Below are 13,275 nucleotides of genomic sequence, written 5' to 3' on the forward strand. Positions count from 1 at the left end.
CATTTATGCAAGGCATCACTATTATTATTGCTCATACTTATTAGTGGTGCTTGCATTTATGCAAGGCATCACTATTATTATTGCTCATACTTATTATTAGTGGTGCTTGCATTTATGCAAAGCATCACTATTACTATTCCTCAGGGATATTATTATATTTTATTCTTACATCTGCACGTTTTTTCGGCACCTAACTCGTCCCGCACGGTTTGTCGTAGACCCATGAAAGAGGGCTCAAATCGACCGGCTTATTGAGGAGAGGTGTGCTATGACTTTTATAAGCGATCGGGTGCAGGATTTCCGAAAGGGGGGTGAAAAACCACCCGAAAAATCCCATTGACTTAACATTGCGCCCAACTTTGACGAGTCATAGCTCCGCTCGAGGATTTTGTAGAAACATGTGGGTTACAACTTTTGAAGAGGGTGGTAGACTCTGTAAGAACATACATCACATTGGGGTGTAACTTGTACCCCTGGGGTGTAAGAGGCGCCCAAAAGTGCCCCAATGAAAAGTCAATGGGGGAAAATCCCATAGACTTAACATTGCAAAAACTTTGACGGGTCATAGGTACGAGCGAGGATTTTGTAAAAACATGTGGGTTACATTATTTGAAGAGGGTGGTAGACTCTGTAAGAACATGGATCACAATGGGGTGTAAGTTGTACCCCTGGGGTGTAAGAGGCACCCGAATGTTCCCATTGACTTATAATGGGGCAGGAAACATGCCCATATAAGGGAATATAAAAGTTCCAGATGGGATATCTTTGCTTTACAATGTCGTAAAGACAAGGGGGTGGGCTCATTTTACTCAGACATCCAATCAGTCTATCAGGATATTCCCAAAGCTTTTAAGCCACGCCCCTAGCAACCACTTTTGAGCACCCTAGCAACATAAAATTCAAACAGTTATATCTCTGCATCAGAACATCATAGAGACACGGGGGTTGGACCGTTTGACTAGTGACTCAGAGTGTAATCATTATGGGATGCCAATTTTTTCCCTAGCAACCAAATACAGTACCCTAGCAACAGAGTAAACAAAGCCTTATATCTCCGCATCAGAACATCGTAGAGACACGGGGGTTGGACCGTTTGACTAGTGACTCAGAGTGTAATCATTATGGGATGCCAATTTTTTCCCTAGCAACCAAATACAGTACCCTAGCAACAGAGTAAACAAAGCCTTATATCTCCGCACCAGAACATCGTAGAGACACGGGGGTTGGACCGTTTGACTAGTGACTCAGAGTGTAATCATTATGGGATGCCAATTTTTTCCCTAGCAACCAAATACAGTACCCTAGCAACAGAGTAAACAAAGCCTTATATCTCCGCATCAGAACATCGTAGAGACACGGGGGTTGGACCGTTTGACTCGTGACTCAGAGTGTAATCATTATGGGATGCCATTTTTTCCCCTAGCAACCAAATAGAGTACCCTAGCAACAGAGTAAACAAAGCCTTATATCTCCGCATCAGAACATCGTAGAGACACGGGGGTTGGACCGTTTGACTCGTGACTCGGAGTGTAATCACTATGGGATGCCAATTTTTTCCCTAGCAACCAAATACAGTACCCTAGCAACAGAGTGTTATATCTCCGCACCAGAACATCGTAGAGACACGGGGGTTGGACCGTTTGACTAGTGACTCGGCGTGTAATCATTATGGGATGCCAATTTTTTCCCTAGCAACCAAATACAGTACCCTAGCAACAGAGTAAACAAAGCCTTATATCTCCGCATCAGAACATCGTAGAGACACGGGGGTTGGACCGTTTGACTCGTGACTCGGAGTGTAATCATTATGGGATGCCAATTTTTTCCCTAGCAACCAAATAGAGTACCCTTGCAACAGAGTAAACAAAGCCTTATATCTCCGCATCAGAACATCGTAGGGACACGGGGGTTGGACCGTTTGACTAGTGACTCAGAGTGTAATCACTAGTGGATGCCAATTTTTTCCCTAGCAACCAAATACAGTACCCTAGCAACATTGTAAACAAAGCCTTATATCTCCGCATCAGAACATCGTAGAGACACGGGGGTTGGACCGTTTTACCCGTGAATCGGCATGTAATCACTAGTGGATGCCAATTTTTTTCCCTAGCAACCAAATACAGTACCCTAGCAACAGTGTAAACAAAGCCTTATATCTCTGCATCAGAACATCGTATAGACACGGGGGTTGGACCGTTTTACTCGTGACTCCGCATGTAATCACTAGTGGATGCCAATTTTTTCCCTAGCAACCAAATACAGTACCCTAGCAACAGTGTAAACAAACCCTTATATCTCCGCATCAGAACATCGTAGAGACACGGGGGTTGGACCGTTTGACTTGTGACTTAGAGTGTAATCACCAGTGGATGCCAATTTTTTCCCTAGCAACCAAATACAGTACCCTAGCAACAGTGTAAACAAAGCCTTATATCTCCGCATCAGAACATCGTAGAGACACGGGGGTTGGACCGTTTTACCCGTGACTCGGCATGTAATCACTAGTGGATGCCAATTTTTTCCCTAGCAACCAAATACAGTACCCTAGCAACAGTGTAAACAAAGCCTTATAACTCAGCATCAGAACATCGTAGAGACACGGGGGTTAGACCGTTTTACTCGTGACTCGGCATGTAATCACTAGTGGATGCCAATTTTTTCCCTAGCAACCAAATACAGTACCCTAGCAACAGTGTAAACAAAGCCTTATATCTCTGCATCAGAACATCGTAGAGACACGGGGGTTGGACCGTTTTACTCGTGACTCGGCATGTAATCACTAGTGGATGCCAATTTTTTCCCTAGCAACCAAATACAGTACCCTAGCAACAGTGTAAACAAACCCTTATATCTCCGCATCAGAACATCGTAGAGACACGGGGGTTGGACCGTTTGACTTGTGACTTAGAGTGTAATCACCAGTGGATGCCAATTTTTTCCCTAGCAACCAAATACAGTACCCTAGCAACAGTGTAAACAAAGCCTTATATCTCCGCATCAGAACATCGTAGAGACACGGGGGTTGGACCGTTTAACTCGTGACTCTGAGTGTAATCACTAGTGGATAGTGGGTTGGAACGTTTTACTTTTGGGTTGGAGTATAATCATATATTGTCCCGAGAATTTTGCCACGGCAAGCACCACTTCACATTTTCTTCAGGAAATGTACCTATCTAGTTATTATTATATCTTATTCTTATGTCTGCACACTTTTTCGGCGCGTAACTCGTCCCGCACGGTTTGCCACAGTCCCATGAAAGAGGGCTCAAATCGACCGGATTATTAAGGAGAGGTGTGCTATGACTTTTATAAGCGATTGGGTGCAGGATTTTCGAAAGGGGGGCGAAAAACCAACCGAAAAATCCCATTGACTTAACATTGGGCCGAACTTTGACGGGTCATAGCTCCGTTTGAGGATTTTGTAGAAACATGTAGGTTACAACATTTGAAGAGGGTGATAGACTCTGTAAGAACATACATCACATTGGGGTGTAAGCTGCACCCCTGGGGTGTAAGAGGCACCCGAAAATTCCCATTGACTTATAATGGGGCAGGAAACATGCCCATATAAGGGAATAAAAAAGTTCCAGATGGGATATCTTCGCTTTACAATGTCGTAGAGACATGGGGGTGGGCTCATTTTACTCAGACATCCAATCAATTTATCAGGATAGTCCCAGAGCTATTAAGCCACGCCCCTAGCAACCACTTTTAAGCACCCTAGCAACATAAAATTCAAACAGTTATATCTCGACATCAGAACATCGTGGAATCATGGGGGTTGGACCGTTTTACTCATGACTCGGAGGGTAATCACGGGCCGCATCAATGGCCACTCCCAAGCCACGCCCCTAGCAACCAAATTGGAGCACCCTAGCAACCGAATAAACAAATCCTTATTTCTCCGCATCAGAACATCGTAGAGACAGTGGGGTTGGACCATTTTACTTGTGACTCAGAGCGTAATAACTTGCGACATCATTGGCCACTCCCAAGCCACGCCCCTAGCAACCAAATATGAGCACCCTAGCAACCGAATAAACAAAGCCTTATATCTCTGCATCAGAACATCGTAGAATCACGGGGGTTGGACCGTTTTACTCGTGACTCGGAGGGTAATCACTGGCCGCATCATTGGCCACTCCCAAGCCACGCCCCTAGCAACCAAATTGGAGCACCCTAGCAACCGAATAAACAAATCCTTATTTCTCCGCATCAGAACATCGTAGAGACACGGGGGTTGGACCGTTTTACTTGTGACTCGGAGTGTAATCACTGGGCACATCATTGGCCACTCCCAAGCCACGCCCCTAGCAACCAAATACAGTACCCTAGCAACAGAGTAAACAAAGCCTTATATCTCCGCATCAGAACATCGTAGAGACACGGGGGTTGGACCGTTTTACTTGTGACTCGGAGTGTAATCACTGGGCACATAATTGGCCACTCCCAAGCCACGCCCCTAGCCACCAAATACAGTACCCTAGCAACAGAGTAAACAAAGCCTTATATCTCCGCATCAGAACATCGTAGAGACACGGGGGTTGGACCGTTTTACTTGTGACTCAGAGTGTAATCACTGGGCACATCATTGGCCACTCCCAAGCCACGCCCCTAGCAACCAAATACAGTACCCTAGCAACAGAGTAAACAAAGCCTTATATCTCCACATCAGAACATCGTAGAGACATGGGGGTTGGACCGTTTGACTCATGACTCGGAGGGTAATCACTAGTGCATGCCATTTTTTTCCCTAGCAACCAAATACAGTACCCTAGCAACAGAGTAAACAAAGCCTTATATCTCCGCATCAGAACATCGTAGAGACATGGGGTTTGGACCGTTTGACTCGTGACTCGGAGGGTAATCACTAGTGGATGCCATTTTTTTCCCTAGCAACCAAATACAGTACCCTAGCAACAGAGTAAACAAACCCTTATATCTCCGCATCAGAACATCGTAGAGACACGGGGTTTGGACCGTTTGACTCGTGACTCGGAGTGTAATCACTAGTGGATGCCAATTTTCTCCCTAGCAACCAAATACATTACCCTAGCAACAGAGTAAACAAAGCCTTTTATCTCCACATCAGAACATCGCAGAGACACGGGGGTTGGACCGTTTGACTCGTATCTCGGAGTGTAATCACTAGTGGATGCCAATTTTTTCCCTAGCAACCAAATACAGTACCCTAGCAACAGAGTAAACAAAGACTTATATCTCCGCATCAGAACATCGTAGAGACACGGGGGTTTGACCGTTTGACTCGTGACTCGGAGTGTAATCACTAGTGGATGCCAATTTTCTCCCTAGCAACCAAATACAGTACCCTAGCAACCGAATAAACAAAGCCTTATATCTTCGCATCAGAATATCGTAGAGACATGTGGGTTGAATTGTTTTACTTTTGGCTTGGAGTATAATCATATATTGTCCCCCGAAATTTGCCACGGCAAGCACCACTTCACATTTTCTTTAGGAAATGTACCTATCTAGTTATTATTATTATATCTTATTCTTATGTCTGCACACTTTTTCGGCGCGTAACTCGTCCCGCACGGTTTGCCACAGTCCCATGAAAGAGGGCTCAAATCGACCGGATTATTAAGGAGAGGTGTGCTATGACTTTTATAAGCGATTGGGTGCAGGATTTTCGAAAGGGGGGCGAAAAACCAACCGAAAAATCCCATTGACTTAACATTGGGCCGAACTTTGACGGGTCATAGCTCCGTTTGAGGATTTTGTAGAAACATGTAGGTTACAACATTTGAAGAGGGTGATAGACTCTGTAAGAACATACATCACATTGGGGTGTAAGCTGCACCCCTGGGGTGTAAGAGGCACCCGAAAATTCCCATTGACTTATAATGGGGCAGGAAACATGCCCATATAAGGGAATAAAAAAGTTCCAGATGGGATATCTTCGCTTTACAATGTCGTAGAGACATGGGGGTGGGCTCATTTTACTCAGACATCCAATCAATTTATCAGGATAGTCCCAGAGCTATTAAGCCACGCCCCTAGCAACCACTTTTAAGCACCCTAGCAACATAAAATTCAAACAGTTATATCTCGACATCAGAACATCGTGGAATCATGGGGGTTGGACCGTTTTACTCATGACTCGGAGGGTAATCACTGGCCGCATCAATGGCCACTCCCAAGCCACGCCCCTAGCAACCAAATTGGAGCACCCTAGCAACCGAATAAACAAATCCTTATTTCTCCGCATCAGAACATCGTAGAGACAGTGGGGTTGGACCATTTTACTTGTGACTCAGAGCGTAATAACTTGCGACATCATTGGCCACTCCCAAGCCACGCCCCTAGCAACCAAATATGAGCACCCTAGCAACCGAATAAACAAAGCCTTATATCTCTGCATCAGAACATCGTAGAATCACGGGGGTTGGACCGTATTACTCGTGACTCGGAGGGTAATCACTGGCCGCATCATTGGCCACTCCCAAGCCACGCCCCTAGCAACCAAATTGGAGCACCCTAGCAACCGAATAAACAAATCCTTATTTCTCCGCATCAGAACATCGTAGAGACACGGGGGTTGGACCGTTTTACTTGTGACTCGGAGTGTAATCACTGGGCACATCATTGGCCACTCCCAAGCCACGCCCCTAGCAACCAAATACAGTACCCTAGCAACAGAGTAAACAAAGCCTTATATCTCCGCATCAGAACATCGTAGAGACACGGGGGTTGGACCGTTTTACTTGTGACTCGGAGTGTAATCACTGGGCACATAATTGGCCACTCCCAAGCCACGCCCCTAGCCACCAAATACAGTACCCTAGCAACAGAGTAAACAAAGCCTTATATCTCCGCATCAGAACATCGTAGAGACACGGGGGTTGGACCGTTTGACTCATGACTGGGAGGGTAATCACTAGTGCATGCCATTTTTTTCCCTAGCAACCAAATACAGTACCCTAGCAACAGAGTAAACAAAGCCTTATATCTCCGCATCAGAACATCGTAGAGACATGGGGTTTGGACCGTTTGACTCGTGACTCGGAGGGTAATCACTAGTGGATGCCATTTTTTTCCCTAGCAACCAAATACAGTACCCTAGCAACAGAGTAAACAAACCCTTATATCTCCGCATCAGAACATCGTAGAGACACGGGGTTTGGACCGTTTGACTCGTGACTCGGAGTGTAATCACTAGTGGATGCCAATTTTCTCCCTAGCAACCAAATACATTACCCTAGCAACAGAGTAAACAAAGCCTTTTATCTCCACATCAGAACATCGCAGAGACACGGGGGTTGGACCGTTTGACTCGTATCTCGGAGTGTAATCACTAGTGGATGCCAATTTTTTCCCTAGCAACCAAATACAGTACCCTAGCAACAGAGTAAACAAAGACTTATATCTCCGCATCAGAACATCGTAGAGACACGGGGGTTTGACCGTTTGACTCGTGACTCGGAGTGTAATCACTAGTGGATGCCAATTTTCTCCCTAGCAACCAAATACAGTACCCTAGCAACCGAATAAACAAAGCCTTATATCTTCGCATCAGAATATCGTAGAGACATGTGGGTTGAATTGTTTTACTTTTGGCTTGGAGTATAATCATATATTGTCCCCCGAAATTTGCCACGGCAAGCACCACTTCACATTTTCTTCAGGAAATGTACCTATCTAGTTATTATTCTTCTTTTTCTGGACACTTTTTCGGCGCGTAACTCGTCCCGCACGCTTTGTCGTAGACCCATAAATTAGGGCTCAAATCGACCGGCTTATTGAGGAGAGGTGTGCTATGACTTTTATAAGCGATCGGGTGCAGGATTTCCGAAAGGGGGGCGAAAAACCACCCAAAAAATCCCATTGACTTAACATTGCGCCCAACTTTGACGAGTCATAGCTCCGCTCGAGGATTTTGTAGAAACATGTGGGTTACAACATTTGAAGAGGGTGGTAGGCTCTGTAAGAACATGGATCACAATGGGGTGTAAGTTGTACCCCTGGGGTGTAAGAGGTGCCCAAAAGTGCCCCAATGAAAAGTCAATGGGGCAAAATCCCATAGACTTACATTGCAAAAATTTTGACGGGTCATAGGTCCGAGCCAGGATTTCATAGAAACATGTGGGTTACTAAATTTGAAGAGGGTGCTAGACTCTGTCAGGACGTCCCCCACAATGGGGTGTAAGGTTACCATAGCAACCATTTTGGGCACCCTAGCAACCTATACCATAGACTGCCATTATAAAATGCCCGGATGGATATCTTTGCACCACAGTGTCATAGAGACATGGGGGTGGGCTCATTTTACTCAGGCATCCAATCAGTCTCTCAGGATCCTTACAGACTTACTAAGCCACGCCCCTAGCAACCACTTTTGAGCACCCTAGCAACATAAAATACAAACAGTTATATCTCGGCATCAGAACATCGTAGAGACACGGGGGTTGGACCGTTTTACTTGTGACTAGGGGTGTAACAATTGGGCACATCATTGGCCACTCCCAAGCCACGCCCCTAGCAACCAAATTTGAGCACCCTAGCAACCGAATAAACAAAGCCTTATATCTCCGCATCAGAACATCGTAGAGACACGGGGTTTGGACCGTTTTACTTGTGACTCGGAGTGTAATCACTGGGCACATAATTGGCCACTCCCAAGCCACGCCCCTAGCAACCAAATACAGTACCCTAGCAACAGAGTAAACAAAGCCTTATATCTCCGCATCAGAACATCGTAGAGACACGGGGGTTGGACCGTTTTACTTGTGACTCGGAGTGTAATCACTGGGCACATCATTGGCCACTCCCAAGCCACGCCCCTAGCAACCAAATACAGTACCTTAGCAACAGAGTAAACAAAGCCTTATATCTCCACATCAGAACATCGTAGAGACACGGGGGTTGGACCGTTTGACTCATGACTCGGAGGGTAATCACTAGTGGATGCAATTTTTTTCCCTAGCAACCAAATACAGTACCCTAGCAACAGAGTAAACAAAGCCTTATATCTCCGCATCAGAACATCGTAGAGACACGGGGGTTGGACCGTTTGACTCGTGACTCGGAGGGTAATCACTAGTGGATGCCATTTTTTTCCCTAGCAACCAAATACAGTACCCTAGCAACAGAGTAAACAAAGCCTTATATCTCCGCATCAGAACATCGTAGAGACACGGGGTTTGGACCGTTTGACTCGTGACTCGGAGGGTAATCACTAGTGGATGCCATTTTTTCCCTAGCAACCAAATACAGTACCCTAGCAACAGAGTAAACAAAGCCTTATATCTCCGCATCAGAACATCGTAGAGACACGGGGTTTGGACCGTTTGACTCGTGACTCGGAGGGTAATCACTAGTGGATGCCATTGTTTCCCCTAGCAACCAAATACAGTACCCTAGCAACAGAGTAAACAAAGCCTTATATCTCCGCATCAGAACATCGTAGAGACACGGGGTTTGGACCGTTTGACTCGTGACTCAAAGGGTAATCACTAGTGGATGCCATTTTTTTCCCTAGCAACCAAATACAGTACCCTAGCAACAGAGTAAACAAAGCCTTATATCTCTGCATCAGAACATCGTAGAGACATGGGGGTTGGACCGTTTGACTCGTGACTGGAAGTGTAATCACTAGTGGATGCCAATTTTTTCCCTAGCAACCATATACAGTACCCTAGCAACAGAGTAAACAAAGCCTTATATCTCCGCATCAGAACATCGTAGAGACACGGGGGTTGGATCGTTTGACTTTTGGCTTGGAGTATAATCATAAATTGTCCCTTGAAACATGCCACGGCAAGCACCACTCACATTTTCTTCAGGAAATGTACCTATCTAGTTATTATTATTATTATTCTTTTTCTGGACACTTTTTCGGCGCGTAACTCGTCCCGCACGCTTTGTCGTAGACCCATAAATTAGGGCTCAAATCGACCGGCTTATTGAGGAGAGGTGTGCTATGACTTTTATAAGCGATCGGGTGCAGGATTTCCGAAAGGGGGGCGAAAAACCACCCAAAAAATCCCATTGACTTAACATTGCGCCCAACTTTGACGAGTCATAGCTCCGCTCGAGGATTTTGTAGAAACATGTGGGTTACAACATTTGAAGAGGGTGGTAGGCTCTGTAAGAACATGGATCACAATGGGGTGTAAGTTGTACCCCTGGGGTGTAAGAGGTGCCCAAAAGTGCCCCAATGAAAAGTCAATGGGGCAAAATCACATAGACTTACCATTGCAAAAATTTTGACGGGTCATAGGTCCGAGCCAGGATTTCATAGAAACATGTGGGTTACTAAATTTGAAGAGGGTGCTAGACTCTGTCAGGACGTCCCCCAAAATGGGGTGTAAGGTTACCATAGCAACCATTTTGGGCACCCTAGCAACCTATACCATAGACTGCCATTATAAAATGCCCGGATGGATATCTTTGCACCACAGTGTCATAGAGACATGGGGGTGGGCTCATTTTACTCAGGCATCCAATCAGTCTCTCAGGATCCTTACAGACTTACTAAGCCACGCCCCTAGCAACCACTTTTGAGCACCCTAGCAACATAAAATACAAACAGTTATATCTCGGCATCAGAACATCGTAGAGACACGGGGGTTGGACCGTTTTACTTGTGACTAGGGGTGTAACAATTGGGCACATCATTGGCCACTCCCAAGCCACGCCCCTAGCAACCAAATTTGAGCACCCTAGCAACCGAATAAACAAAGCCTTATATCTCCGCATCAGAACATCGTAGAGACACGGGGTTTGGACCGTTTTACTTGTGACTCGGAGTGTAATCACTGGGCACATCATTGGCCACTCCCAAGCCACGCCCCTAGCAACCAAATACAGTACCCTAGCAACAGAGTAAACAAAGCCTTATATCTCCGCATCAGAACATCGTAGAGACACGGGGGTTGGACCGTTTTACTTGTGACTCGGAGTGTAATCACTGGGCACATAATTGGCCACTCCCAAGCCACGCCCCTAGCAACCAAATACAGTACCCTAGCAACAGAGTAAACAAAGCCTTATATCTCCGCATCAGAACATCGTAGAGACATGGGGGTTGGACTGTTTTACTTGTTACTCGGAGTGTAATCACTGGGCACATCATTGGCCACTCCCAAGCCACGCCCCTAGCAACCAAATACAGTACCCTAGCAACAGAGTAAACAAAGCCTTATATCTCCACATCAGAACATCGTAGAGACATGGGGGTTGGACCGTTTGACTCATGACTCGGAGGGTAATCACTAGTGGATGCCATTTTTTTCCCTAGCAACCAAATACAGTACCCTAGCAACAGAGTAAACAAAGCCTTATATCTCCGCATCAGAACATCGTAGAGACACGGGGGTTGGACCATTTTACTTTTGGGTTGGAGTATAATCATATATTGTCCCGGGAATTTTGCCACGGCAAGCACCACTTCACATTTTCTTCAGGAAATGTACCTATCTAGTTATTATTAGTGGTGCTTGCATTTATGCAAAGCATCACTATTACTATCTTGCATACTTATTATTACTATTATTATTAGTGGTGCTTGCATTTATGCAAAGCATCACTATTACTATCTTGCATACTTATTATTATTATTATTATTATTATTATTATTATTCTTTTTCTGGACACTTTTTCGGCGCGTAACTCGTCCCGCACGCTTTGTCGTAGACCCATAAATTAGGGCTCAAATTGACCGGCTTATTGAGGAGAGGTGTGCTATGACTTTTATAAGCGATCGGGTGCAGGATTTCCGAAAGGGGGGCGAAAAACCACCCAAAAAATCCCATTGACTTAACATTGCGCCCAACTTTGACGAGTCATAGCTCCGCTCGAGGATTTTGTAGAAACATGTGGGTTACAACATTTGAAGAGGGTGGTAGGCTCTGTAAGAACATGGATCACAATGGGGTGTAAGTTGTACCCCTGGGGTGTAAGAGGTGCCCAAAAGTGCCCCAATGAAATGTCAATGGGGCAAAATCCCATAGACTTACCATTGCAAAAATTTTGACGGGTCATAGGTCCGAGCCAGGATTTCATAGAAACATGTGGGTTACTAAATTTGAAGAGGGTGCTAGACTCTGTCAGGACGTCCCCCACAATGGGGTGTAAGGTTACCATAGCAACCATTTTGGGCACCCTAGCAACCTATACCATAGACTGCCATTATAAAATGCCCGGATGGATATCTTTGCACCACAGTGTCATAGAGACATGGGGGTGGGCTCATTTTACTCAGGCATCCAATCAGTCTCTCAGGATCCTTACAGACTTACTAAGCCACGCCCCTAGCAACCACTTTTGAGCACCCTAGCAACATAAAATACAAACAGTTATATCTCGGCATCAGAACATCGTAGAGACACGGGGGTTGGACCGTTTTACTTGTGACTAGGGGTGTAACAATTGGGCACATCATTGGCCACTCCCAAGCCACGCCCCTAGCAACCAAATTTGAGCACCCTAGCAACCGAATAAACAAAGCCTTATATCTCCGCATCAGAACATCGTAGAGACACGGGGTTTGGACCGTTTTACTTGTGACTCGGAGTGTAATCACTGGGCACATCATTGGCCACTCCCAAGCCACGCCCCTAGCAACCAAATACAGTACCCTAGCAACAGAGTAAACAAAGCCTTATATCTCCGCATCAGAACATCGTAGAGACACGGGGGTTGGACCGTTTTACTTGTGACTCGGAGTGTAATCACTAGGCACATCATTGGCCACTCCCAAGCCACGCCCCTAGCAACCAAATACAGTACCCTAGCAACAGAGTAAACAAAGCCTTATATCTCCACATCAGAACATCGTAGAGACACGGGGGTTGGACCGTTTTACTTGTGACTCGGAGTGTAATCACTAGGCACATCATTGGCCACTCCCAAGCCACGCCCCTAGCAACCAAATACAGTACCCTAGCAACAGAGTAAACAAAGCCTTATAACTCCGCATCAGAACATCGTAAAGACATGGGGGTTGGACCGTTTGACTCGTGACTCGGAGGGTAATCACTAGTGGATGCCATTTTTTCCCCTAGCAACCAAATACAGTACCCTAGCAACAGAGTAAACAAAGCCTTATATCTCTGCTTCAGAACATCGTAGAGACACGGGGGTTGGACCGTTTTACTTTTGGCTTGGAGTATAATCATAAATTGTCCCCTGAAATTTGCCACGGCAAGCACCACTCACATTTTCTTCAGGAAATGTACCTATCTAGTTAGTGGTGCTTGCATTTATGCAAGGCATCACTATTACTATTCCTCAGGGATATTATTATTATTA

Source organism: Paramisgurnus dabryanus, chromosome 6 (assembly GCF_030506205.2).
Source record: "Paramisgurnus dabryanus chromosome 6, PD_genome_1.1, whole genome shotgun sequence".
Taxonomy (NCBI): Eukaryota; Metazoa; Chordata; class Actinopteri; order Cypriniformes; family Cobitidae; genus Paramisgurnus; species Paramisgurnus dabryanus.